This window comes from Mustelus asterias, chromosome 3, assembly GCF_964213995.1.
Source record: "Mustelus asterias chromosome 3, sMusAst1.hap1.1, whole genome shotgun sequence".
NCBI classification, from domain to species: domain Eukaryota; kingdom Metazoa; phylum Chordata; class Chondrichthyes; order Carcharhiniformes; family Triakidae; genus Mustelus; species Mustelus asterias.
Window position 1 is genome coordinate 133,332,395 of NC_135803.1, and position 27,940 is coordinate 133,360,334.

A 27,940-nucleotide genomic window follows, 5' to 3' on the forward strand; every position below is an offset into this window, starting at 1 on the left:
GGGTCACGAGGGGCGCGCGGACTCGATAGTGAGGCTGTGATCTGGAGTGTGGTGAGGCGGCGGCGGCAGCGGGCGGAGAGAGAGGTAAGTGTGTGACTGTCCCGAGGCTGTGATTAGACCGGGGGTTACCGTTAAAAAGAATCAGCCAGCTTTCCCTGGGTAGGAGGGGGAGAGATTGTCGGACAGATTGTGAAGGGGAGACGGTTCTCACACACACATTTCCACGCGAGCCGCCATTTTTTTTTATCCGTTAGAGCGGAAAGTTTCTGCCGACTTTTTGGCGGCGTCGGCTGGAACTGTGAGGCGGTCCCGGCGGGGCCGCTCCCGAGAGGAGCACCGCAGACTTCGCACCGGTTCTCCTCCCCCCGGCCAGGCCGGGCACGTTGATGGCCCTGTAACTCCGGTGGAAACCTAACCTGCTAGCGGAACTCCCGCCCCTTGATGGCTTCTGATTGGCGGGCTGGCAGCCGGGCGCTTTGTTCTGATTGGCCAGCTGCGTGGGTGCGGCTTAGTGATTGGCTGCACGGAGCTGTCGATCACTCGGCCCTGACGCAACCTCCGCCCCTGCGTTAGGTTGCAGTGAAGACCTTGGCCTCGAGCAGCGGCTCGAGCTGTCTGGAGGCGAGCAGCGGCTTCCATTAGAAAGAATAAGGAGCGGAATAATTTAACCTTTAAACGCTTACACACACAATAAATAGTTGCTTTATAACTGGAAAAGCCCAAAGTTGCTAACGCAGCATTAAGGAAGTTATTTTGAAATATCTTAACGAATTACCGCGTTAACGAAATGGCCAGGCGTAATTTTCAAATACTTAACACCAATCGGTCGGGCAAATGGGCGAAGGTTATCCTGCAAGTTTAAATTGATTCCTCTGAACTATTACTACACCCACGAAGAAGAAATACGAATTGGGTTCGGCACTGGTCAGTCAGACTGTGCCAAATGGAGATGGGAGCTTAAATACTGCGGATGCTGCAATCTAAAACAGAAAGTGCTGGAAAATCTCAGCAGGTCTCACAGCATCTGTGCAGAGTATAGAGCCAAGGTTTCAAATCTGCATGACCCATCGCCAGCTCTGACCAAGGGTCATCCAGACTCGAAACGTTGGCTCTATTCTCTCTAAGATGCTGTCAGACCTCCAAAGATGGAAGCCTTGTGGATGACTGGATGGGAAATAAGATTATAAAATGATTTCCTAAACTCCGCTTAATGCTAATTGAATTTTCAAATTAGTAATTTGGGTAAGGAAAAAGCATGTAAGACTCGACATTTAGAAGGGCAAAAGCCACTTTTTTAATAAAGAGCTCCAGAGTACATGTAGATGCTCAATTTTATTTGTATGAGTGAAGTAATCTTATCATGTGTCACCCTGAAAATGCGCAGTTTAGCTGTAGAGCTCATTTGTTTGGTATTTTTTATCAGGTAGAAGACCATTTCCAAGGGTGCAAATTGTCTACGTGGATTTCAAAAGGCATGTGATACATGCTACATAACAGGCTTGTGAACAAAGTTAGAGCTCATGGAATAAAAATGATCGGTGCAGCACAGATATGAAACTGGCTTAGCGACAGTAAACAGAGAGGAGTGGTGAATAGTTGCTTTTTGGATTGGGGGATTGTAAACAGTGAGGTACATCAGAGGCCTGGTTAGGACCCCTGTTTTTCCTGTTCTATACATTAATCATTAGCTTTTGATGTGCATGGCACAATTTCAGAAAGTTGCGAATGACCAAAAGTTTGGGAATATTGCGAACTGTAAGAAAGTGTAGAACTTCAAAAGGACATAATCAGGCATGTGGAATAGATGTACAAGTGTCAAATGAAATTTAATGCAGAGAAGTGTGAAATGGTTCATTTTGACTGTCTCTCCTTCACCCAATATAAAATGACGGTGCAATTCTAAAGGGGATGCAGGAGCAGAAAGACCTGGGAGTAGATGTGCACAAATCATTGAAAATGGTAATAAAGCTTACAGGATCTTGGGACTTATAAGTAGGAGCATAGAATACAAAAACAAGGATATTTTGATAAATCTGTGTAAAACACAGGTTAGGCCGCAACTGGAAGATTGTGTCCAGCTTTCAATACCGCACTTCAGGAATGACGTGAAGACTTTATAGAGGGTGCAGAAAAGATTCTTGATAATGGCTCTCAAATTGATGATCTTCAATTATGTGGATAGATTGGAGATTTGATAGAAGTGTTCAAAAATCTGGGCAGAGTAGATAGGGAGAAACTGTTCCAGTTTCTGGTAGGATCAAGAATCAGAGGATACTGATTGACAGTGATTTGTAAAAGAAGCAACACAGGGAAAACCTTTATGATGCATTGTTTTGGATATGTAGTGGGCTGCCTGGGAGTGTGGTGGAGGCAGATTCATTTATGGCTTTCAAAAGAAGATTGAACAATTATCTGAAGAGAAGAGCATTACAGGGCTATGGGGAGTGGAATTAGGTGAGCTGCATTTGCAGGAAGATAGCACAGACACAGGCTGAATGGTAGTCTGTGCTGTAACCATTCTGATTCTACAAGTTGACACAACATCGGTATAAAACCATTGCGCAAGCATGGTAACATTGTGATATAAGATGATGAATGCAGCAAACTATGTAGTGTCAGCTGTTGTTAGTACTCTCACTTCCAGGTCTGAAAGCTATTCGTTCATTTCCTAAATAAAAATCAAAGCTGATTCTCCAATGCAGTACTGAGGGAGCGCTGTATTGTCAGAGGTGCTGTTTTTTCAACATGGTGTTTAAATGAGCTATGTCTTCCCTCTTAGGTGGATATAAAAAATTGTGGCACTATTTTGAAGAAGAGCAGGGAAATTATCTCCAGTGATCTGGCCAATATTTGTCCCGCGATCTACATCACCAAAATAGATAACTGGCCATTTATTATGTTGCTGTGTGCTAATCAGCTGTTGTTTCTTACCTTACAACAGTATATACATTTCAAAAGTACTTCATTGACCGTAAAATGTTTTGGGAGGTCCTGTGATTCTGAAAGGTGCTATGTAAATGAAAGTCCTTTTTTAAACAGCTATAGTAATTCAAATGGCAGTAGTTTTATCTATGCTCTCTTTTCATTAATTCTTTCACAGGATATGGATGTTGCTGGCCAGACCAGCATTATTTGCCCATCACTAACTGTCCTTGAGAATATAGTGGTGAGTTGCCTTCTTGAACTTTTGCGGCCCATATGCTGAAAGTACTCCCACAGTTCCCTTAGATATGGACTTTCTGGATTTTGACCATGCAATGATGGAGTAATGGTGATGGAAGTTATGATACATGACTTGGATGACATTTTACTGCTTTTATATGGTTCACAAATGAAGATTGGTGACAGATGTGCCAAGGAATGTAATTAACAGCTACTGCTTTTAATGCATTTTAGCAAAGTATATAAAACAGACACATAAAGTTTAAGGTGCTGAGAAGGTGAAAGCATGTTTTCTCCTGAGACAAAGCATTTGTGCCTTCATTGCTTTTAATTGTGTCAAACATGCTATTGTTGATGTGAACATGTAAGTTGCATAGTGCCATGCCTCTCAGAGAGTTCAGTAAGCGTATCACAAGACAATTTATTAAAAAGTCAATATGAGAATGAAATGATCCCAAAAAAATCACCAGAATCGGCTGTTTTCTTTTTAGTGAGTAAATTTATAGTTTTTTGTTAGTTGATTGGTTCTTGCAGTTTTAGTTTGCAGAAGTCTGCTTCCTGTTCCAAATGTTTGACTTGTGCTATTTCGGTAAGCTCTTATGATGACAAAGTACAAATAATAGACAGGCATAGAATGTCTGTCATACTGTAGTAAGGTACACTATAAGGCCATGTTGAAATGAGCAGAGAGTATGGTTTGTTCGCAATCTAATGTTGGTAGTTTTACTCACAAAACAAGAAGTTATTATCCAGAGGAATAAAATATTATTTTGTTTGAACCTAGCATTCTCTCCTTGAACCTTTACGTTTTCATGCTGCAATTTTATGCTCTGTGACAACTTTCACTTTTTCAAAGCTAGTTTAATAGGATTGGTGTTGGAGGGTAAGATGGTAGTTGCTTTTAAATGTTTAATATTGCATCTTGCCTGCAGACTCTGTAGTTGTTGCCTGTTGAGTGGTGATGCATTTTTGCAATTATGCCTTTTACATAAGAACAATCCAATCTGTTTAAACAATTAAATAAAAAATAAGCACACTCATTTGTGAAAACACTAAAAATATGATATTCCTGTGTGGACATTTTATGTGGGTATTAACAAGTTTAAAGTGAAAAAATGCTACCAGGATTGTAATATGAATACATTAATGATTTCCACATAAACTTCTATTTAAAATATATGCCCTTAATTATGTAGCTTTTAAATTGAATTGACTTTCCAAGTCACATACCAGTTTGACTTGAAATTGTGTCTCTGTTTCTTCATTGTAATAGTCAAAATACTGGAACTCCCTACCTCACAGCACATAGACTGCAACAGTTAAAAAAGGCAGTCCACCACCGTCTTCTCAAGGGAAATTAGGGAAAGAACAATAAATGCTGGTCTTGCTAATTATGCCCACATTCTAAGAAAAAATAAAAGAAAAAAATTAAGGTTCAAATGTCCAAACATTTAATTTTGAAATAAATCTATACGTATTTTAAACAAAATTAAAGTAATGCAGATATATATGCTGGAAATCTCAGACCTTGCCCGCGGCTGGAATTCCTTGGTCCCGCTGCAATGAATGGAGTTTTGGCTGAGCGACAAATTTTCTGTTCTCTCTGGCAGCGCGCGCTCAGAGAATCCTGTCCATAATCTGTTAAAAATGTTTAGCGATACTATTTGTATTTTCCCTGAAAGTTTTGTATGCTAGCTTCTATTCTGTTTGTCCAGATGACCGGGTGGCAGGCCTCAGATGGTGGAATCAGTTCCTACTCATTTTCACATTAAAAAGAACTAAGTCAACAAAAAAGCATGAAGATAAATTAGCTTCTAACGTTGAATACAGCTACTTTAATGAGAAATATATTGGTGCAGCTAAGTTATTTCCATATATTTTAACTTTATTACTTGGTTTAGAAATACTTATCAGTAAATATTCTAGCATTGGGAGGCTATGTGGCTTGCCGACAATTATGGATCAGAAGTTTTAGAAATTATTAACCCCACCCCAGCCTCATGTTTGCCAGTATCCGCAGTGGTATAAAACATGTGGATTCTGAAATATTGAAACTATGCCAAAAGACCACAAAGCTTTGGCACATCAAAATAACATGAAACATGTAAAAAAATTAGTAGTACTGACTCAACAAATTTATATTTAGTTTAACCGTTGAGATAGTCCCAAAAGCAAAAAGAGAAGTTCAGCACAGTTGCTTGGTGTAAAATGAAGTTGATGTATAAATTATTTCTTATAAATAATTAAGATGACCTGGAGGTAGGCAGAATGAACTTGGATAGGGGAATCCGTTCCCTATTTATTTTTACATTTATAAAAAAAAAACAAAATACCCTTGAAGATAAATTATCTTCTAAAACTAAATACAGCGACTTTAATGAGAAATATGCATAGAGGTGGATTTGGACACCTGTTCTCTAATTATTTTAATAAAGAAGAATGTAACAAAAAAATGCCAGAATAAGAAGGAAGATGTTCAAATCACTTCACTAGAAGCAATAACAGTGTGCAGTTACACTTTATATAAATGTGTACATAAATATGAATAAATATTTTAAAATGCAATAAATAACTCTTCATTTAGAAATGAATTCTAAATTAAATGGTGCAAAAAAAGGTTACATTTCAAAAATTGAATGGATACAATATGCAGTCATGGGCATGTCATCAGTTTGAGGCTGTTTTAATATAGGATATGGGATTCTACCTCTTCTAAAATAAGGTGCTAGCCCTTAATCTATATAGATAAATTCTAAAATGCTCCAGCAAGAAAATTTAATGAAACTAAATGGATTGTTGCTGGTTTTAAGCCTTAGTTTCTCCACGGACACATGAACAGCTTATGTTTTACTTTTTATGTGAAAGCTCAATAACATTCCATTAAAAATAAATATTCAATTTAGAACTAGTGCTAACCACAACCAGGATAATTGCGGATGAATATGGCCATACAGCACACCTTAATCCATCTACCAAAAAGATCCCAAACTATCCCCTTTACCATTTATTGTAATGACCATTTTTTTTCAACAACACTAGTGTTTTCATCTTCAGTATCCTATTTGGAAATCAGTGTTGTTCATTCACATGAAATTTAATGTACTTTTTTCTATTCCCTAAACTACCTCGTATACTTCTGTACGAATACTCCAGATGCCTCTTTTCTCAGCTGACGAGCACAGTTTTTTTCCTGTTCTTGTTGATAACTCAGGCCTTGACAGGATGGACCCGTCTTGTGGTGCTCTTTGGACTGCCTTCAGGATGTGTTAGCAACCAGAGTTAAATACAGTTTTCAGAGTATAATTTGATCCAATGTTTGAATGTGACTTTATCTGATTTGCATTCTAATGTTTTGCCTTTTAATTCAAAGTTTTATCAATTCTATTTATTGTAATGAACGCATTTGGGATATCTTGCCATTGCAGATGCTTAGTGGCATGTTTTAAGAGAATTACATTTTCTACATTTTGTTTTGAATTGTCTCTGGGATTTTCAGAGTTTTCAGGTTTGGGGTAATAACTGTATCTTGTCTGTTTTCTTTTCATTTTGCAGATGGCCCGGTATAGGGAAGATTAAAGCTGTTTGGATGATGAACTGTGAGCTGAACATAAATTCCATCCCTATCACTTTTGTGAGTATAGCTGATCTGAGAAATTGTCTTCAACTCTTGTATGGAACTGATAATTTTCAGTGGATAATCATGGGATGCTATCAATTTTCTGCGCCTGATATAAAAGGTTGTATTCAGATTGTGACAAACTTTAACTCTGGCTATTATAACTTTGCTAACTTCACAGCATCAAAAATTAAATACTTCTAAAATGCCTTTGACAACTACTGGACATTTCAAAACATTTCACAGCTGATTGAATACTTTTGTAGTACAGTTGTAATGTAGGAAATGTGGCAGCCAATTTGCTCACAGCTAACTACCACACATAGCAAAGTGATAAATTTTCAGATAACCTGTTTGTGTTGATTAAGGGATAAATGTTGGGCAGGACACCAGGGATAATTCTTTTTCAAAATAATATCCAACTGAGAGGGCATTGAGGTCCTTGGTTTAACGTCTCATCTGAAAGACAGCACTCCCAACAGTGCACCACTCCCTCAGTACTGCACTGGAGTGTCAGCCTAAATTTTTGTGCACATCCTGCAGTAGGATTTGAACTCTCAACCTTCTGGCTCAGAGGGGAAATTGCTGAGTCACAGCTGATATTTAATTAACGTTTTCACTTATTTACTGTCATGTTGTTTTCATCATATTAATTATTGGAGTTATTTTTGGATAGATTGACACGATGCATGTATTGAATCCCCTCTAAATTGTATCTGGGAGAAATACAAGAAATTATGTTAACGGATTTATAGGCAAATAGTTTTGATTTGCAGTGGAAACTATTATCCACTGTAGCCAAACAGCTTCTATGATTAATGGAAATTAAGTAGAGACAAATTTTGATTTTGCACTTCAGGTCGGGAATGAAGATAAGTAAAATAGAATTAACAAATTAAGTTACTATTTTTGGCTTTGAATCTGACTTAATGTAAGACAGGAGGAGATTGGTGGTGACTGGCGGAACTGGATAATACTTTGCACAAATTCTATGCCAACCCCGTTTTGGCAGATAATCGGGTGAATCATTGAGGCTAAAGAGGTTCATTAGACTTATTATTATTTAGGTAACTAATGCTTGTTATATCAGCAAACACGGAGATTATCTTTTTAGCTGTCTCTCTCGCTTCCCTCCTTCAGCGTATCAGGACAAACTGCCCTAATCTTGATGTTTTTCTCTAGATTCTATCCCATATCCTGCAACACTCTCTAACCATGGAATCCACATTTTGCTCCCTTGACTCTATTCTGACCAAACTCATAGAGTCGTGGAGGTTTATAGCATCGAAACAGGCCCTTGGCCTAACTTGTCCATGCCGCCCTTTTTTTTTTAAACCCCAAAGCTAGTCCCAATTGCCCGCATTTGACCCATCTTACCCATGTAATTGTCTAAACGCTTTTTAAAAGACAAACTTGTACCCGCCTTTACTACTACCTTTGGCAGCTTGTTCCAGATACTCACCACCCTCTGTGTGAAAGAATTGCCCCTCTGGACTCTTTTGTATCTCTCCCCTCTCAACTTAAACCTAGTTTTAGACTCCCCCTACCTTTGGGTAAATTTATTGATTATCTAGCTGATCTATGCCCCTCATTATTTTATGGACCTCTGTAAGCTCAGCCTTCTAGTTCCAGATAAAACAGTCCCGGTCTACCCAGCCTCTCCTTATAACTCAAACCATCAAGTCCCAGTAGTATCCTAGTAAATCTCTTGTGCACTCTTTTTAGTTTAATAATATCCTTTCTATAATAAGGTGACCAGAACTGTACATAGTTCTGCTGACCAATTAACTTCAGTTTCTTGGCCCTATACTAGCTGATATTGTTAATGGTTCTCTCTCATCAGGTATTCTTCCCTCTGCCATCAAATCTGCTGTCATCACCTTTTCTCAAAAAGCTCTCCATGATTCCTCTCTTCTTGCATGCTACTGCCCCATTTCCAACCTCTCCCCCTGATCTTTGAACACCTTGTTATGTGCTAAATTCATGCCCATCATTTCTTCAATTATATGTTTGAATCACTCCAATCACATTTTCAGCCCAGCTACAGAACTGAAATTGTACTACTTGTCGTCGCAATTGGCGCATTTTGTTTCTTTGGCCATAACTTATCCCTCCCACCCTTGTTGACCTATCTGCAGCATTCAACACAGTGGGCCACAATGTTTTCCTTCGGTGTCTGTCCTCCATCATCCAGCTGTGTGGTACTTCCATTCTTATCTATTGAAATGTAGCCAGAGAATCATCAGGAATGCCTCTCCTCTTATTCATGGGATGTTAACCTTTGGAGTCCCCCAAAGATCTATCCTTGGCCCCCTTCTATATCTCTTGTCTAAGCTGTCCTTTATTAATAGCATACGAAAACATGTCTGCCACAATACTCAACACTATCTCACCACCAACTCTGTGGGGACTCCTCCGAAGTCTTCGATTGTCACACTACTTACTCGACATCCAATATTAGATGTGCAAATATTTCTTCCAACTAAGTATTGGGAAGACTGAAGTCCTTGTATTCGGTCTCCGCTGCAAACTTAACTTCCTGACATTATCCATCTGTGGCAACTGTCTTAAGCTGATTAAGACTGTTCACAACCATAGTGTTGTGTTTTGGGCCACATAAACACACAATCACTAAGACTGCCTTCTGCTACCAGGGTAACTGCTCAACTTTGACTCTGCCTCACCTTATGTATTGTTGAAACCCTCATCCCTGTCTTTGTCACTGATAGTGCATTAGAAAAGTCAAGTCTCCTAGTTGGCCTCCCATCCTCCACCTTTCATACATGTTCTCATTTCAAAACTTTACTGCTTGTATCTTAACTCACTCCAAAGCTTGTTTATCCATCACCCCGAGCACCTGGTCTGACAACACAATTTTTAAACCCTCATTCTTGTTTTCGCCTCCTCCCTATGCTTTTCGTCTCTCCAACTCTATGCACCTTTTGAGATCTCTGATCTCTTCCTATTCTAGCCTCCAGTGCATCCATAATTTCAATTACTCCAACTTTAATAGCTGTGCTTTCAGTTCCCTTGGCCCTAAACCCAGAAATTCTCTTCCTCAACCTCTCCATCTCTCTCTGCTCCTTTTTAGTGCCTTGAGATGGTTTTACTATCCTAAATCCACATATGAATGCAAGTTGTTTCACTGCAAATAGTTCTGTGTGGAAAATAAATCTAGGTCTTTGATACAAGACCTGGAGGGAATACCTGGTTAAATGTAAAATAATTTCCAACAATCAGAATGCACAAAGGAAAATAGACATTAACTTTTTTTTCTCTCTCCACAGATGCTGCCTGACCTGCTGAGTATTTCCAACGTTTTCTATTATTTTTAACAAAATAGCTTGCTACACCACCTGAATGGATATTTGCTGTGACCATCAATGATTCCACACTTTAATTAAATTTGTCTTCATGTGCAACAAATACAAAAGATTTGTCACCTTCTGAAAAGGGAAAGGCATGCATGTGATACATCCAGAAGAAACTGAATCCTGATTCTTAATATGATGGCATTACAACTGTGTGAGGCAGGTTTGAGGGGGCAGCAGACCTTTTCCTGTCCAATGTTTCCTTACGTTCATGTGATGGGAGAGAAATATTATTTGCAGTGGAAGAACTATAAATCCATCCTGCTGCTAGCTATCACTGCAGTCCTGACCTCAGCATTGTAATGAGTGGAAATGTATGTAATTACTATTTGACTCCTTGATTCTATGATTCTTAACCTCTCTTGCTTTAATGCATTCTGTTAATTTTGTTGAAGGTTCTGCTTCCGTTGTGTTAGTTTCTTGCATTACACCACAATACTGTATGATTCTATTCACATCAGCAGTTGTATTGAGTTAGTTTCATTATACCTGGCTGTGTAGACTAGTGTTATTGTGGAGTTACTATATCATACATCAGAATTGGATATTTTAAACACACACTCACATTTCTAAAATCCTAGAAACATTTTATATTGAAGTCCAAATTTTGAGCTAAAAACAATTCAGATGTCCTATTTTTGACAGGTTTTCGGCATTTCGCTTTCTGGCTCTGCCCCAAACGTTTTGTTTTCCATACTCTTTTCTCTGATCTTCCCATGTCTTAGCTGTAGTGGGGTAGTTCATTATTTACAGACATAATTCTAAAACTGGTGGACTGCATTATACTCTTGTCCGCACTTGAGTTAAAGATAGCAAACAGCAAAATGTCAGTAGAAATTCCTATTTATATACAGATTGTACCAATGTAAGAGATCCTGTAAACATGCATGCAATTTTCATCTGAAATTTGGTTATTAACTCAAATTGTCTAACAGGCCTTTGTCTGCTATCAGAAGAAGTGTTTGCGCCACTGATGGGAAATTAAAAGCCTGTAGCCGCCATTTAAAGGGCTATATTTTTGGCTGCGAGCCAAGCGAAGAAGTTTATTATTGACATATTTCTGCAAAATGGTTCATTTTCATCCATGACCATTCAAGTTTGCTTTTCTGAATGAAGAATGGACACTAAAAAAAGGCACTAGCCCTGAAAAGACTGGAAATAACAGGTTGAATGTCGTCAGCAATGCTTGCATGAGGAGTAAGATTATACACTAAATTAAAGCTACCCAGATAAGGTTATGCAACGGTTTCATATACCAAGTAGCTGCCATAAAGTCCTCCTTACCCACTGCTACTCTTCTGCTGACGCATCAAATCATTCATGCAGCCTTACTGCCTTTTGCTTGTCTTGCATGATCATACTCTGCTTTTATCACTTTGAGGTAATTTAATGGTGTAAAGCCATGCTACTGGTGAACACAGTAATGGAGAGAGGGCTACAGTCTGTGGGCCTGTTGTTCCTGACACACCGAGCCAGGAGCAAAACTTTACAAAATTGTTGTCTTCCAACCAGAACATATAATTATAATTAATATACTATTATGTTATATTAAAGTGTTATATTACCAGGCTACTTTTGGTTTCAGAAGAGGGAGGTTGACATTTGTACAGAGTAAGCAGGAGAGTGGGATTAGCTAGGTAGCCCATGGGGAAAAATATTATGGATTTGAAGAGTCATTGATCTGTTTCTGTACTTGGACACTTTACATGATCACTGCAGATGTTGGAAATATTTTAATGGGGGGTTGGAATATAAAACATTTCTTGAACTGGCTGTATGTAAAAAATATATATCATTATGTAAATTTTAATTATTTTTGTATTTTTAATATGTACACTAATGTTGTAACATCTATTTGATAATGTGAGTAGACTTGTTTCTTTTTGGGGGGTTGCCCAGAATCTTGAAGATTCTCAATATGGATAGTCAATATTTAATTCCCATTCAGTGGTGTAAAATTCCTAAACTATTTTACATTTGTGACTTAGTTACATATAGAAACTTAAAATCTACATTCAATAAGGTTGCAAGCCAGTTCTTGCAAAAACCTGCATGTTAGCCTTTGATTGCTGTATGCCAAATGATAAGTGCTAATATAGTGCATTCAGGCTAGCAATTACACAGAAAATACAGCCTTTTGAAAAATTAATTCCACACTTCAGAGCCTGCTGAGTATGGAATTATTTCTTAAATCTGAATTAGACACAGATAAGACAGGGCAGCCAATTTCTTCACCTTCAGGATTAAGAGGTACACAGATCAGTGTATTGAGAGGGTGACAATACTGAGTTAAGTCATGGAGTATGTTTTAATTCGCATGAGATTAGGCATGCGATGGAAATGAAAAATGTTTAGCTCAGATTTCCATTAATGTTCTTTATATATTTGTGTATCTTGTTTACAGCAGTTTCTGAAACTGGACTAAAGTGTTATATCACAGCATTTTCTTAATATGGTGATTTTGAAACATCATTTGCAGTTCATAGTGTCATCAATCTTCAAGATTTGATGTTTACATATTAATTTGTAATGTACAAGGGAATATCACATATAAACCCTTCAGCAATGTCCCGCCTTGCATGGTTTGTAAATTTGAGCTCATCCAAAACTGATATTTGCATCTTAATATGTAAAGTCCTGTTCATCCATCAACCCAGTGCTTGCTGACCTCCATTGGCTCCAAACCAGAAATGCCTCAATTTTAACATTCTTATCCTTGTTTTCAAATCCTTCATTCGCTCATCCCTTCCCATATCCACAACCGCCAGTTGCACAATCCTGACATGTTTACACTTGCACAATTTTGGCCTTATGTGCGTTCTCCATTTTCATTGCTCCATCTTTGGCGACCTTGCTTTCAGTTAAGTGGGCCCTAAACTCTGGAATTTCCCCCCTAAATGTCTCTGCCTCACAGACTCTCCTCTATGGTGTTCTTTAATACATATCTCTTCAACTAAGATTGTGGTGACCGGGCCTAAGGTCTCCTTTCAGTGTCTAGGGATGTTTCACGATGTATAAATGCAAGCTTTCATGTATTGATTAATTTGAGTATGTTTGCAAGTGAATGTGTTTTGAACATAGTCAAGTAGATGGGTTTGTTTTGATTCAAATACATAATTATTTTCATTGAAAACTTGAAATTTGATTGCGAGAAATGTTCCCTTATGAGTTAGCAATACTGCATTGTGCTTGAGGGTGTCAGTTTAAATTATGTTGGTGCTGAAAGGTAGCAGGATCAACTAGAGTTGTTGATTTATGTTTGAAAGCTTAAATGTTGCTTAGTATATGATTACTAGATAAGTACAATTCTATTTCTCTTTTGAGGATTTACTTGATTGAAAAACGTCAAAAATCTGTTTTGTATCTCTCTGTTTCCCATATACAGTATTTTCACTGCAAAACAAAAGAAGACTAAATAATTACTAGCTGATGTGGAAAATCTTAAAGCCGGTTGAAAGAATTTAAATTTGTCTTCTGTATTTCAGATGTTATTGAAAGTTTCAGTTTTGAAAATGTTGATGCATGTTGAATATAGCTATTATGTTAGAATAATTTTGTGTCGAGATAACAAGTACATTGAAAAAGCGAAGGAACTGTTTTCCTGCTTGTTTTCAGTAACCTGTCTGATAGAACAAATTTAGAAATAATGAACTGAATATTAGTGTTATACCTCTCAATTTTTAGGCGGTTAGGAGAAATGGTGAGAAGCTGTAATGCTGAAATCTTAGATTTGAATATAGATTTATGCAGTGATTCTGTTAATGCGTGAGCATACAACTATCTTCTCCATTTGGCTAGCTTCTAAAATTTGCATGTCCTTTTTTTGGTCTGCATCCTTTGTAGCTATCCAAAGATTTAGCATTTTGGCTTCAGTTCAGAATTCTCTGAAGTGCAAAGAAATTAAGGTAACCAGGATGACGTGACTTAAATAGAAGAATCGTTAACCTGTCCTTCCCGTTTCTTTGTTACAAAAGAGGATCCATGACTGGATTCGGGCCAAAGACTGGAGTGACATGAATTGCTGATTTAAAAAACTAGAGCTGTGTTGCTAGCTACCTCATAAGCCACTGGTCTTCATGCTACATGACCAAACAGCATTATGGGTTTTATGGCTAATATCATGCTATTGGACAGGGGTTCAGACTGTTAAGTGAGCTTCGTAAGAAGGTTTCTACATTTTTTTTTTAGTTTTTGTGTCATAGGCCCATGATTTATTTATTCACAAAGCTACAAGTAATAACTTTATAGATGTAAAAACATTTAAGTAATCTTTTGTTAGTCAGAAAGTTGTAGCTCATCAATACCCCGAATGTTGATTTGTGAAAAATTAAATTCAGGTTTACATTTGTCTCATTTGGAAGTGAAACAGAAACTAAGAATGTGTGATCTCAGTGACGACGCTTGTTCAGTAATTATAGTAAACTGATAACTTTATGTGTCTTCTTGCTGAGGTGATCATTGTCATGGTGTGGCAGTGCTCTTCACTTTTGTTCAAAATTTTGGGCATAAATTGTCAATTTCTTTGTAGTAGTCAAAATGAAGAATATTATTTATAATATCAGTTACTACTTAGTAAACTGTTAAAATCAAAATTGCCATACCATCATGTCTAGGTCTAACTGTAGTTATTAAGTAGACTGTCAGAAACAAAACCAGTGCGGATTATTTTGGAAGTACTGCTGCATGGTTTATCCTGCAACTGACGTAGCTGGAGTCAGAGAAGTGGGCATGCACCAGCATACTTTCTGAAGCAAGCAATGCCTTGGTTACCTTGGATCTGTTTTCCTGTGCGACTGATCTTTATTACTAACGCAGTATTAAGGCAAGTGAAATAATTTTCTACACAGAAATGGAACGCAATGGCGCACCCATTTGATTCTCTTTTCTCATTTTGAGTTCCTGTAAAATGCTAATCCGAGGGAGGCCCTGTGCCAGTTCCTTGCAACGGTTCACGTTTTTGTGTCGCTGCCAGTATATTCCTAATATGTATCCATTTGGGTGCTGCCCGTGCCAAGTACTTGCTTCCATCTGTGCTCAATGTGAAAACAAATTCTTTGGAGGAGGTTACAGACAGAGGGGTGCAAGGGTGCATATGAGAGCAAGTCTGGGATTTATGCCAAGCTGTGACCAAACATTAAATAGACGATTAAATAAAATTCATTGTTCGTATGTCAGCATGAAAGAATATATCAGTATAATAAGGCGTAGAAGGTCTGTTGATGTATTTGTGTGTGTTTTGTTTGTAATTTTGGAATTGTGAGTGCATCCACATTGGGTTGTAGAATGACATCCGCCCTTTTGAATATTAATGTAAATGAATACGAGGCTAGTTTTGTAAGGGCGTTAGCATGCATCAGAAGTGCTGTTTGTCTGTTCATCAAGGATTTTTTAAAAAGAATTTTGTTTTGTCTGAAAAGCTTATATGAATCATCTTTGATTTGATTTTTCAGTAGTTGTCAAATGTATCTAAGGTAATCAAATTAAAATTGAAGATGCCTTTTTTTAAACATTTTTAACATCCACTTTTTCCCCCATTTTTACAGTCAGTGTTCCACAAAAGAAGCTTACAGCTTCACTTTTTTTGTTCTACAGAGTGAATGATACCAAGGAGAGGATTCCCTGTCCCTATTTGGCTTGCGTTTGAAGTGCGGCAAGTATCTGCATTTTGGCAATAAAAATAGCATTCAGCGTCATGTTACGATTTTTCCTTTTCTAATGAGTCGCTATGGTTTTGTTTCTCAGCCAAGGAGGTAAATAATATGCGTTTTTACCAATATATTTGTTTTCAGATGTTAATTTTGAATTGGTATCTATGCTTTAAATTTCTTGAGGGGCACCTTAACTAAGCCAGTGACACATTAGCAAGGACTATGGCAAAAAGAAAATACCTACAATAAACTGTTTGTTGAACTGAAAAAAAAATTTTTGAAAAAGCGTTAAAATGAGTAGCACAGAAATTAAAATAACAAAAGGTAATTTTCTATATGGATGGATGTAAAAAAAGATGGCGATTGAATGTTTCTGATCTGCAGGGACAATACTGCAATGCAGATGTGCATTTCAAAATACTCTTAGGCTAAACTTTGTGTTCAGATTGTGAGAAACTACAGTTTAAGCTATTTTAAAATATAGAAATAAAGCTACTATGAATCTAGTACAACTGGCATGCATGCAGGAAATTTGAAAGCTGCACACACAACAAACATGGCTGTTCATTGAGATTAATGATCTGGTGCAGTGTTAGGCCGATAGATTTTTATTCTAAAATGTTTATTTACGGAGGAGGAACTTGTTTACTGTGCAGGAATTATCCAATTTTATAAAATAACACAAATTAAGGATTCTAGTCTTTAGATTCTAGCTTACATAACATGTCCGTAATATTTTTGAAGTAATTATCAACCTTTTGTGCTGATTTTAATTTCCTTTCCCCTTCAAAAAATGCAAACTCAAAAACAGTATTTTTGAAAATATATGTGCTAGTTAACTAATTTTCATTGCATAGTAGGTTAATTGTGGTAGATTCCTAAATTTTAGACAGTGTAAATCGATCATATTTGAGGAATTATGGAAAATATTGATATGCCATTACTCTTATTCCATGAAGGAGAGATGGTACGTTTATTGACCATATGTTTAGAAAAAGGCAAATTCAACCTATTTCATAAATTTAGGGCAAGAATCGCAGAGTTAGGGCCTAATACGGCTGAAGGCACGGTGGGGTGAAGAGTTTTGGTATGTGTAGAAAGCAAGTTTAGTTGGAGAAGGAAAATGAGGAGCTGCAGGTGCGTATTTAAAGGTGGAAGATAAAGTTAGTTATAAAATGTTGTAGAAATTCAGGAAAATATACATACAGGAGTTCTCATTGAACTCATAATGGATTTATGTTACTGTGGAGTGAATTAATATTTAGGAGATAACAAATTAATCTTGGAATTTAATCATTTTAGCAGCTCTTTTATTGACAAATAGAATAAATTCCGTAAAATTATATTTAGGACATTTTGAATTTTATGATATTGAAAAAGCAACTAGCTTATGCTATAATGTTGTGATGTGGCCTGCAGCATTTACTCCACAGTATTGAGTGAATTTCAGTTGTCTTTTCAGAAATAGCTCTTCATGCTGCCTAATATGTTAAAATTAATATGTCGACATTTCTACTTATCTCACTCTATAATGGATGATTTAATCAAAATAGTTACTACATTTCAGGGGTAGTTACTACATTAGATAACAAAAAAAGTCTATTTCAGTCTTAATGCAGTAGGTCAGTTTATTGCCTTGCTGTTATTTCTATGATAATCTAGCTCATATCTAGAACTCATCTTGCGAGAGAATCATGTCCTACCATTTCTTGACACACCATTGGGCTGCACCAGTTTATACTTTTTTTTGTTGCTTATTACTCCTGCCTTCCTGCATGTGAAGAATGATTCCCTTGGTGCTAATTACCCTCCATAGCATGAGCAAAATAACTATTCTTTATGTGTGAGCCTATGACTACTCGGCCGCAAGTTCAATTCCACAAGTGTCTCTGGTTTTGGCACTACAAATGCTGTTTTAGGTCCAAAATGGCATCCATACCGACATGTGCACGCTTATGGTGTGGACCGCACCCAGTGCCATTTTGGGTGAGTCATTAACATGGTTGTTGAGAGTGAGCACTGGAAGTACACAGAGTTAGGCAGGTCATGCAATCAGTCAGCATGTGATTTGAATCTAGTGCCATTTTCACCCTCAACTGTTAACCTTGCACAGCTGCAAATTTGTTTAGGAGCAGGAAGAACCAGCATTATTTAAAAGGATCATCAGGTTAATTCAGGTTAGTTGATTACTGGTGGTTGTTGCTGAAATAGTAGAAGTGTTTGTAGATTTGTATGTGATTTAAAGTTGCTGGACTCTTAGTGGTATGGCACTTGAAGGCCTTGATCCACATTGCAAGAGTTCTGCATACCCAACTTGCGTCCAGTCATATGTGCTGTACCCTCCATCCTCCTTGGCCTGCAGCATGACAAAGAATGAGCAGAGGTGACATAGAGGAGGACAAGTTGCTTGAAGAGGAAGAAGTAGGGGGAGAAAGGTTTTTAGCAGGATCTTTACCTAGTGTGTTCATGGAGTAACCTTCTACCTCATGGGGCAACAATGTATGTGATGCCTCCCTTTCACTAAGGAGATGCTCACTGAAATCCCTCACCTTTTGTGGACAGACCTTCAGCCTCATGTCAGAGCAATGACGACATTACGAGAGTCTGAAGGTGACCTTGGTCGTGAGCTTTTTTGCATCGGGCTCCTTCCAAGCTGGAGCAGGTGACGTTTCCAACATCTCACAGTTCATCATCCACTGTTGTATATGGAGGTTGCTGATGCTCATTAAACTCCGAGAGCTGAACCTATATCGTTCTCTCTTGTCAGAGAGGAGCAGGCACAGCTTTGCCAGGAAAGCAGGTTTTCCCATGGAGCAGGATGCCATTGACTACACAGACACACACACCACTCTGCAAGTGTTGCATGTAAATTTGGAGATGTACCACAACTGGAAGAAATTTGTTTTTCTCAATATCCAGCCGGCGTGCAATCACATGTGGTATCGGTTAATGCCTAGTATTTGGCAGCAGTCTTGGTGCCTTTATTCTGTGATAATGTATTTTGCTATCAGTATTTCATCCACAATGAGAAAACAGAATGTGGTGGTTGAGGGCTATTCGCTGACTAACTGGCTCTGGTGCACAACTAATACATGTCTGCATATAACATGAACTATGCTGACATACAAAATGTCACAAGCAGACCTTTTGAGTGCTTAAATAAGTTTTCCACTGTGTGGACTGCTCTGGTGAAACCCTGTAGCACCTGCCAGATTGCATTTTACAATTCATTATGATTTGCTATATTGTGCCCTACATAGTCTCACCATTGTGACCAGGTATACGGTGAGCAGAAGAAGGAAGGAGGAAATCACCACAGCGCCTTTCCAGCTAGGCTTTTTTTGCAGGTCTGCCAAAGCATCAGGCACATTTCTATATGCATGCCTTTTAACATTTTTCTGTAAACCTCTTCATTGAAGTCCTCATACAAGTCCTGTGCAACAGAACTCGTGTGACCTCTCCCTCATGTGCTAACCTGGCTGCAAGCCACTTGTCACATGTGGATTCTGTCTGTTAAGCTAGCCTAAATAAAGTAAATGCACTGTCAGTATCAGAGCTGACATCTGCAACTATAAAAGTGAGTGATGATGTTTCTTCTTCATCAGTCTCTTCATCCCCTTTCTCGTGCTCTTTCAATACCGCCTGACAAGATTACAATTCTTGAGATCTGAAAGGAGGAAGGGAAAGCAAGAAATGAATGTTTAAACCACCCATAGTTTGTAAATTAGAAGAGTTTGTGGGATGAGGGAGAAGTAAGATGTGAGAAGGACGATTTATTATGAGCATATTGCCACTTGCATGGTTTCAGTTCTGGACATGGCCTCAATCTTAGCCATTCCAATGATGTAGTGTCATCTCCATGAGGGAGATGAGGGCATACATTCACACCTGTCCTCTGCTGATTTGATGTTGCTGCTTGCGTTCTGCACCACCTTGTCCTGCATGAGAGGGAAGTGTGCCAGTAAGTGAGGTGCAATGTGTCTGAGGTGAGTGTTGTGGTTAAATAGCTAACTTTCTGTGCAAGCTGTAAAATGTGGGTGTGAGGCTTGCAACAGTGCATGCGTGTGAGAGGATGAAGTGAAGCAATGAATGTTAAATACTAGTTGTGGTTGGTAGAGAGTGTTGATTAAATGAAAGGAAGGTGATGAGTTGAGAAGTGTGGGAGGCTAGTGATGGTGGAATATGGCATTTGAGGATGCACTCACGGATTGACCACGCAAGTGAGACCATTGAACTCTTTGTAGCATTGCATCCAGATCCCTAAGGGCTACAGTGCTGAAATTGTTTGTGGTGCTTACCTGCTCTCGCTACAGTGTCTGTCTGAAAGATCATGCTGTTTGCCATGACGTGCCATTCTAGTGACTTATTCAGGTCAAATTCCTGGTTGGATTTACTTCTAGCACCGCTCCCACCAAAATGCATCTCCCCTTTAAGAAGGGCCTGTTGGCTTTAAGTAATACGGGCTAACCTGCACTCATGCGATTTCGCTTCCCAGCTCAGGAGTGCTTAGTGTTGCATACCACGTCATATAAATAGGCAGGCAGTACAAAGTTTGCATGCTACCGACATCAGAAGCAACAACATGGGTTAATCGTGCATCACAATCACCTCATAGAATTTGTGATCCTAGTGTTATTGAGTCCTTGTAGAAAGCACTCCAGCTGAAGAGATTTGCTGAATATCAATGCAAGTTAGGTTTTTTTCCCTTTCCCAAGCTTTGGGCACTAAATTAGCTGCAGTTTCTAACAGTTGGCTTGGTTGAAATCGGCTAATTCAACATGCTGCAGAGATCAAACCTTCCCTTGTGTAAGGCTCAGTGCATCCCATTTAGTAAATTTACCTACTTAATCTTTGCAGTGAGTATTATGTTTACCCAGGAAAATCAGTTTTACTCTGATTTATTTTTGTATTAAGGGATATATCTTGTGCAGTGTACTCCATCTAAGCAACCTATTGTTAGTGGGTTGCTACTCGAGTTTTATGAAAAATATGTATTTTTTTAAATTGTAGATTTTTACTGCAGCAGCTCTTATACTAAATGGATGGGTGAGAAAATGCCAAAATGGTTAATTGCACACACAGTAAATATTTTTCAGAAGCCCCTGTGTCTTGAATGGTTCATTGAAGAGAAAGTACATCATGTTGGGAGTGAAATCCTGTTATTACCACTTCTTGGTGGGTATGAATATAGTTGACATCTGCAAACTAAGTAGTGGTCATTCGCTACTAGAATTCAGTTGGTTCGATCTAATGTTGTCTTTTCATAAAAATACTTCATTTTAAATGATAGGTTGTTTGTATTTTGGGGCTTTTGATTTGAAACTGAGTAAAACGTCTACATTGTGAATGGTGATCTGCTTGTGGGTTTGCCAAATGCTAAACAATAGAAGCATTAGGCTTTTGTGTCTTTATGTAACATATGAATACTTGAACGTGAGGGGTTTTAAACTGCAATAGTTACATTTAAGTGCCAGCATTTTATACTGTTAACAAGATATTACAGCTAACTTTCTTAGTGCTACCATTTGAAGAAATTCTTGATGTAAGTAATTAGATCAACAGTGGGTATTTTGGTGTAACAGATGTGTAGAGGGGATAATTTTTTTGTATCAAACCATTAATGGTTAAACCAGTTATAAACATTTTTATTACTTGCAGTAAGATTTCTAAAGTTCTTCTTTCCAGCAGCCTTCAGACAGTTGAGTAAGCCCAAGTTGACAACCAGGAAAATAATTTGTGATTCCTCTTACAAGTGAATTCATTCTTTTTCTTGGTGTAGACAGACTTCTTGAGAGTTTTCCACTTATCTTCACCTTTGTGAAATTTTCCATCTGGTTCATTAAGTTCAATGTCTATTCTAAAGTTGTTTTTAGTTTATTTCTATTAGACTGCTACACTAGTTTCCTGTTTTAGTCTTTTTTGGAAAACAACAGTACCAAAGGGGTTTGATTTATTATGTTAAGACAAAGTTTATTCACAGAGTTTGCCAGCACCTTCTGTTTCCTGGGATTGATATCTTGGGTACTATATATCCAAGCAGAGGTTAGAAAGTGGATTATTGATCACGCTGTACACTCTTCACTTGAGATTTTTAAACATTTATTCTTTCACGGGTGTAGGTGTCACTGTGTAGGTCAGCATTTATAGCCTATCTGCCTTTGATAGGTGATGGTGAGCGGGGTATGTGGTGTAGGTGCACCCACAGTGCTGTTAGGAAATGAGTTCCAGGATTTTGTCTCAGCGTCAGTGAAAGAACGGCAATAGAATTCCAAGTCAGGATTGTGTGCGGCTTGGAGGGGAACTTGCAGCTGGTTGTGTCCCATTTATCTGCTGTCCTTGCCCTCCTAGATGGTAGAGGTTATGCATATGGGAGGTGCTGTCAAAAGAACCTTGGTGAATAATAGTTCATAAGATATAGAAGCAGAATTAGGCCATTCGACCCATCGAGTCCACTCCACCATTCAATCATGGCTGATATGCTCTTCATCCCCATTTTCCTGCCTTTGCCCCATAACTTTTTAACCCATTACGAATTAGAAATCTAACTGCTCAAACTTACTCACTGTCCCAGCATCCACTGCACTTTGGAATAGCTGGAATTGCTGCAGTGCATCTTCTAGATACTGCTGCCACTCTTATGTTGATAGTGGAGGGACTGAATATTTAAAGCAGTGGATGGGGTGTCAGTCAAGTGGGCTGCTTTGTCCTGAATGGTGTTGAACTCCTTGAGTGTTGTTAGAGTTGCACTCATCCAGGCAAGTGGAGAATATTCCATCACATTCCTGACTTGTACCTTGTGAATGTGGACTGGTTTTCGGGATTCAAAGGCAAGTTGTTTGCCACAGTATTCCTAGCCTCTCATCTGTTTTTGTAGCCACAGCATTTATCTGGCTGGTCCAGGTTGTAGTAGAATTCCTGAATGATCCAGGATAACTCCATTTAAAATTAGTGCCCACATATTCACCAAATTGAAGAAAATAATGGGATGATTTGCGAAATTATATTCCAGTCAGCACCGTGGGTTGTGACCTCAAGCAATATATGATCAGTTTTTTGTCTGCCTGGACTGGTGGCGCATGGGGAATTACATGGGATGTATGAAGGATTGAAGTGCTTGATGCACATGTAGCCAGATGGTTGGTGGGTGGGGTGTTGATGGAGAACAAAAGCAGCAAAATGTAAGTGGCACCTAACTGCAAGTTACCCTGTCTAGAATGATTATTTCTGTGAGGATGAAGATGGCATGTATGTAATTGCGTGTGAGGGATGGATGAGATGATAGAATTGGTTAAGTGTGGCACAATGATGGAGACTATCATTTGATACAACTCATTATTCAAAGATTCACTGGATTCAAATGGAAAATAATATATCAGTGTTGATTGAGAGTTTTTACAGTGTCTAATTCTAGTGGGCATGACACTGCACAAACTTAGACTTGAGGAGGAAAGTTATAATGTTATTTAAAAAAAATTGAATTTTAAAAATGGAATAAGATTGGTGGCCATTTTCTCAATGATAGATGTTGAAATGGTATCAGGCAGATTTCAAGGAAATAGTGTTTACTCTTTGAATAATGTTACTCCCATCAGATGTAAGTCTGCTTTTTCAATTCGGGTGAAAACTGTTCCCAATTTTGTGGCAATAAACAAGTCCCGAGCCAAGACTCTTGGCAACATTCCTCAGCCTGTTTGTGCAAATGGACAGCTTGATGTAGTTTTTTCCAGAGTGAGAAATTCTGCTTCTGTCAAAGTCTTTGGTGAAAGAATGACCAGAAACACACTATGGAAGTACTGTGGCAACCAAGATAATAATTTGACTGATTTGAAATGTTTTGTTGTTTTCTACTAATGTACTATAGCTTTTCAGGTCCCATTTTTGATAGACCTCTTATAATGAAAAGATCAATAAGGTCAATTCCTTTTCCCAGCTACATTGGTAATGCTGCAACATGTGAACTAGGTCTGTCATCAATGATTTTGTGAAGGATTGCATTGACATCCTTACCTTAACTGAAACTTGGTTTATGGGTGGCGGCACGTTCTCTACAGCTAGTTACATTTTCCATCCACTTTTCTGTCCAAACTGCCAGCAAGCAGGTTGGCCATAGAACCAAATCACACCCTGGTCACTATTCCAATTTCCTTGGCAGCTTCTCCCCTTTTTTCATTTCTCCGTCCCACACTTTTCTTTCAAAATTGTAATTGGTTCTTCCCCTCTGCCACGCCAGTTACTGTTCGGCAAACAGGAAACAAAGAGTAGGAATAAACAGGTATTTTTTGGAATGGCAGGCAGTGACTAGTGGGGTACTGCAGGGATCGGTGCTGGGACCCCACCTAATCACAATGTATATTAATGATTTGGATGAGAGAACGAAATGCAATATCTCCAAATTTGCAGTCGACACAAAGCTGGGTGGGAGGGTAAGCTGTGAGGAGGATGCAGATTATTATCAGAATGTGAAAAGACCTGGGTACACCAGTCACTGAAGTTAAGTATACAGGTGCAGCAGGCGATGAAGGCAAATGGTATGTTGGCCTTCATAATGAGAGGATTCAAGTACAGAAGCAAGGATGTCTTTCTGCAATTATATGGGGGCTTGGTGAGACCACACCCGGAATATTGTGTGCAGTTTAGGGCTCCTTTTCTGAGGATGGGTGTTCTTGCTACAGAGGGAGTGCAACAAAGGTTTACCAGACTGATTCCTGGGATGATGGGAGATATGAGGAGAGATTGGATTGGTTAAAATTATATTTGCTAGTATTCTTAAGATTGATGGGGGATATTATAGAAACTTATGAAATTCAAACAGGACTAGACAGAGTAGATGCAGGAAGAATGTTCCCAATAGTAGGGGAGTCCATAACCAGAGGTCACAGTCCGGTTACATGGGGTAGACATTTAGGACTGAGATGAGACATTACTTCACACACAGTGGTAAGCCTGTGGAATTTTCTACCACAGAGAGGAGTCAAGTCAAAACATTGTATGTTTTCAAGGAGTTAGATATAGCTCTTGGGGCGAAGGGAATCAAAGATATGAGGAGAAGGTGGGATCTGAATGGTGGAGTAAGTTTGAATGGCCTACTCCTGCTCCTATTTTCTATGTTTCTATCACCTAAGTCCTTGCTGATCTACATTGGTTCTTGATCTCCCAATGCCCCCGTTCAAACCTTTCATAGTTTCAATCACATTGGTAACTACCACCTGGATCGGGTAAATAAACTGAGAGTGCTCCTTTTTTATGCTGAGATTTTAATAACTTTTGTCTGTAGATGTTTTAATAAAATTGGAACAACAGTTTGAATAGTTTTTCAGATGTACAATAATAATCAAAGAATTGCAAACACATTGACCTCTTGATATACAATAAAGGAAAAATGTCACATGTAAGAAAATAATGGACAGTAAACCCATGTAATAAATTATTGGAAAGCAGAGCAAAAAACACAATTGAGATTCAGAATTAGAAACAGAGGATAAACTAGTAAATTACTTTTTTAAGCTTTAATATCTCAAATTTTCTGTCAAGCTGCATTAATATTTGCACGAGAGTAACTTTTAAATGTCAATATTTTAAAAAAGTACAACTCTGATGAACAAGTATATTCTGAGATTTCAAATAAAGTAAGTTTGTTCATTGGCAAAGTACTGTAGCTAAATTATGTCAGACAGGTCGCGTGCGGATACATTTTGAGAGATAAACTGATATATGTCTTACGGTAAAGATTATATAAAGTGTACAGGTACATGTAAAATGTCTGCCTTGTTAATGTTTGTTGTACTGTGCTGTGACAATAGGACGTGTTTGCACCTCATTTTCCATATGGTGATTTCTGATGTGATCCATAAAATCATGTGATGGGAATTAGAGAGAGAACCATTTTGTGATTCAGTTATACAACTCTTAACATCTGGATCAAAAATGCTATTGGGAGAGGCTTGGGAATAGGTTGCGTGGAATGATGCTTAGGGAAAATGTATACATTGAAATGGGAATTAATAGAATATAATATAAATGTCAGCACAGTTTGATTCTTAATTAAACTTTTATACTGTGCATTATTCAGTTGTACAGAAATTTTGATTTGGAGAGAGTAGATTAGTTCTATACTTCCAAGTAATTTGTCATGCCAAATAATGATGCTACCATGGCAACATTTTTGGTATTTGGACTTCAGTATTTTTAAGTAGATTTGTCTAAATTAAATATCCATGTGAGAGTTTGACTTTGTGGCACATGTTAAAGCGTTCATTGTTTTATTCTGTTTCCACAGAGCACTAATTGCATAAACAGAATAAAGAATGCATCAGAAGTAGAGTTTGCGCTTTGGGATGAGGTAGTAGGTTGTATAGTTTTAGGGTCACACCCACACTGGGAGATAACTATACAATCTACTGTCTTTCCTAAGGTAGCAGAATATCTTCCACAGCAAAATAACATCCATTGATACCTACCTTATGTGTGCAGTGCTGTTATACATTCATTATAAAATCAAGAAAAGTGGCATTTTACATCTTGTACATATCATTTAGTCGGAGGACAGGGATGTGTTCTTATCTAACTTCATTCATGATATTGACAGCAAACAAATTGCAAATCATGCAATACATTTTCTTGTTTCTATTTTTTAAATTCAGTATTGCACTGTACATGTAGATTTTTTGAAAAGTCTGTAGGAATTACAGTAAAGATTACTTACAGTCTAGTATTTCTTGACTTGTGATGTTACATTCTCCATATAAATATTTGCAAAAACTAATTTCCCGAGGCACTTCATGTAGTTAATTGTTAATTTCATTTCTTGGATATGTTTTCATTAGTCTTTTAGCTAAATCATGCAGAAAACTTACCAAAACAGTGGGATATTGAGCTTTTTTAATTCTAATTAATTATTCTGTTACTAATTTGATTCATTTCCCCTTTCTTACAAGTTTTTACATTTTATGATTTTGAAATCTCATTAAATTCTTGCCCTGTTATGTTCCTATCCAAATTGAGTTTGATTAGAAAGAAAACATTTTGCCCTTTTAACATGAATTTGAAATAAGAAGATTCCCACCATCACCCCACAAATTAGCTTAGCTAACTTATTTAGTGACTAGCTGAGCTATATAGACAGGAAGGTGCCAGATTTCATCATCTCTCTGTGTCGTATTAGCTGAGCCCAGGCAAGTTGGCAGTATAAACACTGCAGTCGGCCTCAACAGTGCTGCCTTTTGGAAAGAACGTGTACTGAAGCTTTCTGCTACTGATCAGTATCCAGCAAGGCCCGTCTTCGAAAAGCGCATGTGTGAACATCAGTTTGGTGCAGGATTGGGTTTCACTGTAATGCCTCCTTCATTTAAGCAACCGATCAATGCTTATTGATATTGATGTGGCTTTTAATGAGCATTTTGGCAAGACGCTAGAGGGTAGTTGTCACCCATGAACTGTAAAGCAGCAAGGATCCAAAGCTTTCAGTAGAGGAGCTGAAATGTGGGGGTGCAGTGCAATTGAGGAGTGTTGAGGTTTCTTTTCAAAAAGAAACAAATGTCTTTTCAGCATGGAACTGTTATTTTCACAAAACAATAGGACATCATTTTAAGAAAACAAAATAGTCATTGGCTTCTTACTAGACATTGAAGGTAACTCCACTAATCCATACTTGTACTTTAAAATATTTCATTAATTTTCCATTACAGAAAAAAATAGCAAGATGATCAATGTGGATAATATGGTGAGCTCCTGGGTAGAGGTAGTAGGTTGCATAGTTCGAGGACTGAAATTTTGGCCCAAAGGAGATAACTATACAACTTGCTGCCTTTCCTAGGGCATCATACTGAACATCACAACTGAAAGTCTTAAACTTCCACAGACCTGACTCAGCAACGCGCAATAAGTTTCGAAAGGTAATGTACAATAGTGCAGGTTCTGGTCTGTTTGTGAATTTCTGTATATGTTTAAACACAGCATAGACTGCTTTTGTGGGTTTTCTGATTTTGTTAGTGTTCTTGACAAATTACTCGTATTACAAGTTGTCAAATATTGATGGGAGGATTTTTAAAAGTGTCGTTCATTTTGGTGTATCTGTCGTTTTGAAAATACATTTCATACCTGGATGATATTTGTAATGTTATTTAAATAAATGTTTTGCTTGCAAA

At 38.0% G+C, this 27,940-nt stretch overlaps 1 long non-coding RNA gene across 3 annotated transcripts; it reads left to right on the forward strand.

The window, feature by feature from the left end:
- On the forward strand, window positions 1-27,940 carry LOC144491606 (uncharacterized). 3 transcript variants are annotated; one of them, XR_013497473.1, is made up of 6 exons: window positions 1-84; window positions 3,101-3,166; window positions 6,715-6,793; window positions 15,742-15,899; window positions 27,482-27,516; window positions 27,610-27,940. It is a non-coding gene; the product is annotated as an uncharacterized LOC144491606 (long non-coding RNA). The 3 variants fall into 3 exon arrangements; XR_013497474.1 differs by having other exon boundaries at window positions 15,742-15,799; window positions 27,482-27,613; XR_013497475.1 differs by lacking the exons at window positions 15,742-15,899; window positions 27,482-27,516; window positions 27,610-27,940 and adding an exon at window positions 10,066-10,463.